The 5,443-nt window shown below is 41.8% G+C and overlaps 1 protein-coding gene across 4 annotated transcripts in view; it reads left to right on the top strand.

The window, feature by feature from the left end:
* The window catches only part of LOC112516104 (protection of telomeres protein 1b), a 40,773-nt gene that overhangs the window by 15,164 nt on the left and 20,166 nt on the right, over positions 1-5,443 (top strand). The window lies entirely within an intron of this gene.

Here is a 5,443-nt window from a genome sequence, read left to right as displayed (position 1 = left end):
AGAGAGTTCATTTCCTCATATATCTTCTTGAATTCCATGGCATAGGCGGTAAGTGATCGGTCCTGTTGTTCCCCACGATGGAATGACTTACATACGCTGTAAATCCTTGAAATGTTACTTTGTCCGGAGTACACGAAGTCAAGATATTCTATTAGATCTCACATATTCACAATGACTGATTAAAGTTGAAACAGAGGGCTCAATAGAATTTATAATTTGCAAGAACATACGGGCATCTTGTTGTAACCAAAGGTTACGATTACCCGTAATGGGAGGGTCAGATTCCAGATGGGAAGTCATTCCCATACTTCGAACATACAAACGAATCGTTTTGATCCATTCGAAGTAATTGTTACCATTAAGCTTGTTTTCTGTAACTTTACTACTGGCTGAAATTATGTCAGGAACACGAGTACTACCGGAGGCTTTATCATCAATGTTCGTCATATTAATCAAATCAGAAACGAACACCCAAGGGACAGATTATCAAAGGAAACCAGACTAAACAGATAGCAATTAACAGAGTTTGACCAAACGGATGAGATCAGATCTGTTGTGACTAGATAACAGCAAAATTAGACCAAAAAGATGCCGGAAAACAAACCAGATGGGGATTCCGACCAGCAAAATTAACAGAGTTACTGTAACTCCGGCGATGAACAGTAATTCCGATGTGAACAGTACTCCGTCGATGAACTGTAACGGCGGCGATAAACCCTAGGCTCTGATACCATGTAATCAGAGAGAACTAGGACCGAGATATTAGAGAAAATTAATCAGAGAGAACTAGGACCGAGATATTAGAGAGAATTCTCTATTATATGATTAATCAGAATATATTCAAATTTACAAGAGGAGAGACACTATATATAGACATAATTACACAGAAAACCCTAACCCTAAAGCCCATCGGGCTTGGACACATTACCATAAACAGGTTACTTAATTAACAGCAACATTATTTGATCTCCAAGGAGTTCATAGTGCATTCTGATCATGAGGCACTTAAATACATTCAAGGGTAACACAAGTTACATTCTCGACATGCCAAGTGGGTGGAGTATTTACAAGCATTTAATTTCACCATTAAGCACAAGTCTGGAAAACTAAACAAAGGGGCTGATGCGTTATCTCGTAAATATGCATTGGTTAATTCACTACGGCCGCGAATTGTTGGGCTCGAATTACTTCCGCATAACTACCCTTCTGATCCTGATTTTGGAGATCTATTTACCAACTGTCAGACTCACGCTACGGGAGACTATCATATCTATAATGGCTACCTCTTTAAGAAAAACCGTTTATGTATTCCCAGGCATAGCATTCGTTTGCTTTTGATCAAAGAAACTCATGAGGGTGGACTAGCAGGACATTTGGGAATTGATAAGACCTTTACCATGTTACAACATCATTTTCTTTGGCCCAAGATTGTGCTTGATGTGGAACATTATATCCGGCGGTGTTTACCCTGTCACCGGGCCAAAAGTCACTCATCTCCCCTTGGGAAGACGTTAGTCTTGATTTTATCATTGGATTACCCAGAACACAACGCCAAAAGGATTCTATCATGGTAGTGGTTGACCGTTTCTCCAAGATGGCTCATTTCATTGCTTGTCATACCACCTATGATGCTGTCCAGATAGCTAATCTCTACTTCAAAGAAATAGTTCGACTCCATGGAATCCCACGTTCAATGGTTAGTGACCGGGACGTCAAGTTTCTTAGTCATTTTTGGVTAACTTTGTGGAGGAAAATGGGTACCAAGCTCAAATTTAGTACTTCCAGTCACCCCCAAACCGATGGGCAGACGGAGGTAACTAACCGTACTCTCGGGTCACTACTTCGTTCGCTTCTCAATGCTAATCTGAAACAATGGGAGGAATTACTACCTCATGCTGAATTTGCCTATAATCGAGCACCCAACAAGACCAATGGACGCAGTCCTTTTATGGTTGTTTACGGGTTGGACCCAAAGACACCGCTAGACCTTGCAGTCCTTGATACATCATCTAAATTTAATCAGGAAGCGAGTGATCGAGCTGCAAATATTAAGGCCTTGCATCAGCTTGTACATGATAAGATCACCAAGTCAAATGAACTCATTAAGTACCGCCGTGATRAAGGACGCAAGCACATTCTTTTCCAACCGGGTGATCTGGTTTGGCTTCACTTTCGAAAAGGATCGTTTTCCATCCAAGCGTCGTTCAAAGCTCAGTCCCAGATCTGAAGGTCCATTTAAAATTCTAGCCATGGTTAACGACAACGCCTACAAAGTCGATCTTCCAGGAACACCTGCAGCAGCGGCTACGTTCAATGTCGCTGATCTTCAACCATACTACGATCCGGATGACCCTATCCCAAGTTTGAGGACAAACTTTCTTGAAGCTGGGGAGGATGATAGGCAGAGCCCTCCTGATGAACCGTTTGACGAACCAGACCCGCTTCATGAACCGAGCCAAGTGGGTCATGGGTGGGTTAATTTGATTCAATCAAATCCCATTACTTGATTGCAGTTCATGTTATTTTACTTTTTCCCCCACGTGAGCTCCATTTCAGTCAATTTTATTTCTTCCTTATTTATTTATTTGACTCTTTCAAGGCAGTTATTTTATTTTCCACAAAAGTGTAGCTACGTGGGTAGTTGTATCCCTTTCTCTCATATGTATTGCCAGATGAAGGAATGAGAAATGCAGTTTTGATTTCTACAAAATTTATCTCTTTTCCTTAGAGATTATTTCCATTGCTATTCTAGTCTTTGGCAGGATTAGGAGGTGATCTTGGAAGCTGATTTGGGATTTCGTGGTGTGACTGTATCGAGAATTTCGAGTCGGAACTACCCGGCGAAACCTTTGGGTGGTGGTTTTTCTGTATCTCTAAAGGACGCTGCTATTACAATTTTGATTTCGGGTTATTTTGGATCCGGTCGATAAGCTACTCGCCATCACCTAGTCTACAGTGCCATAACATAACATCACTTTTTACGGTAGAAACTGTATACAAGGTTGGCTTGAGTCTGGAGGGGTTGGCGAACACATTGGTATTAAGGAGATACATTCGTGTCTGAACTTTAGCACTGCCAATCTTCTTCTCCGAGTTCAAAACCTGAAATTCATATATATCTGAACGGTTCATGACTTTGAGAAGTTGCCATATTTGCACGACCATTATTTTCTGAGAGGTTTGATTTCCTATCCATTGGTTTCCCATGAATTTTCCAACATACTTCTTTTGTGTGACCTGTCCTTTTGCAATTGTCGCACCATGGCCGTCCTGACCTTTTCTGGGATTTACCTTGTTGAAATTTCCCACTAGGTGATGGGTATCGAGCAACTAGGGCAACCCTTTCTCCAACCGGGTAGGTAGTAGTGCTTCCAAGCATTACCTTTCTTCTGCTTTCCTGACGTCGAACCTCAGAGAACACTTCACGAATGTTGGGCAATGGCTTAGTGCTGAGAATTCTTCCTCGAACTTCATCTAGTTCTCGATGTAGACCGCGAAGGAATTTGTAGATCCTGTCAGAGGATCTGCCTATATCGCTTTGCATAAGTGGGACAGCTCCACATATTTTCATTGAGAGTATCAAGTTGTTGCCAGAAACGAGTTAGGGCTGTGTAATAACTCGTAATTGTGGAGTTTCCTTGCCGGAGATCATGGAGTAACTCCTTGCTGTTTCCCAGATTTCAGCGGCGGTTTTGTAGTAGATGAATTGCTCTCTTAGTTCAGCCGTCATGGAGCCGAGAAGCCACAACATTACAAGGTTGTTCTCGATTTTCCATTGTTTGTAAGTGGGGTCTCCTTCGGGTGACACGCATTTCTCGAGAGATATTCTTATTTTCCCTTGTCGCCTGTTAATTAAGTAACCTGTTTATGGTCATGTCTCCAAGCCCGATGGGCTTTAGGGTTAGGGTTTCCCGTGTAATTATGTCTATATATAGTGTCTCTCCTCTTGTAAATTATTTTTATTCTGATTAATCATATAATAGAGAATTCTCTCTAATCTCTGTCCTAGTTCTCTCTGTCTTACATGGTATCAGAGCCTAGGGTTTAATACGCCGTCGTTTACTGTTCACGCCGCCATTTACTGTTCACGACGCCTTTTACTGTTCATTCCGCCGTTTACTGTTCATGCCGCATTTTACTGTTCATTGCCGGAGTTACAGTAACTCTGTTAATTTTGCTGGTCGGAATCCCCATCTGGTTTGTTTTCCGACATTTTTTTTTGGTCTAATTTTTGCTGTTATCTAGCCGCAACAGATCTGATCTCATCCGTTTGGTCAAACTCTGTTAATTGCTATCTGTTTAGTCTGGTTTCCTTTGATAATCTGTCCCTTGGGTGTTCGTTTCTGATTTGATTAACATGACGAACACTGATGATAAAGCCTCCAGTAGTACTCGTGTTCCTGACATAATTTCAGCCAGTAGTAAAGTTACAGAAAACAAGCTTAATGGTAACAATTACTTCGAATGTATCAAAACGATTCGTTTGTATGTTCGAAGTATGGGAATGGCTTCCCATCTGGAATCTGACCCTCCCACTACGGGTAATCGTGACCTTTGGTTCCCGTATGTTCTTGCAAATTATAAATTCTATTAAGCCCTCCGTTTCAACTTTAATCAATCACTGTGAATATGTGAAAGAGCTAATAGAATATCTTGACTTCCTGTACTCCGGACAAAGTAATATTTCAAGGATTTACAGTGTATGTAAGTCATTCCATCGTGGGGAACAACAGGACCGATCACTTACCGCCTATGCCATGGAATTCAAGAAGATATGTGAGGAAATGAACTCTCTTCTCCCATTGAGTACTGATGTGAAAACTATGCAGATTCAAAGGAAACAGATTGCTGTCATAAGCTTCCTAACTGGCCTACGCCCAGAATATAATTCCATCAGATCTCAGTTCTTAAATGAATCCGTGATACCTTCTCTTCAAGAGACTCTTGCTCGGGTTCTTCGGCATGAAGATTTTCAGCCTACTCCACCATCTGATCGTAATTCGGCTTTACTTAGCCGAGGTGGATACCGTGGCGGTTTTCGAGGTGGCTATCGTGGAAGGGGTAGCACTAGAGGAGGCCACAATGATCGACCGACTGATATTAACTCAGACGTAGAGTGCCACTACTGTCATGAACTTGGTCATGCTAAGTTTAATTGCAAGAAACGGCAGGTTAGAAATTAGAAACTCTCCTTAGCACATGCTGCAACTACATCAGCTGACACAACTATGAGACACAGAGGATCCCCATCTGGTAAATGAGCACCCCACTGCTTCCACTGCTTCCACTGCTGAGACAGGTAACTCTGGCAAATGCTTTGTATCATCCTCTCCTAAATGGGTCATTGATTCAGGTGCCTCAGACCATATGACTGGTAATTCCCACCTCCTAAATTTCAATAAACATGCATCCTCAGCTCAAGTCACAATAGCTGATGGATCTG

The sequence above is a fragment of the Cynara cardunculus genome (assembly GCF_001531365.2).
Source record: "Cynara cardunculus var. scolymus isolate 2C chromosome LG 1, CcrdV1, whole genome shotgun sequence".
Lineage (NCBI taxonomy): Eukaryota > Viridiplantae > Streptophyta > Magnoliopsida > Asterales > Asteraceae > Cynara > Cynara cardunculus.
Note: the sequence above shows the minus strand (reverse complement) of the source record. Positions and strands in the feature narration are given on the sequence as shown.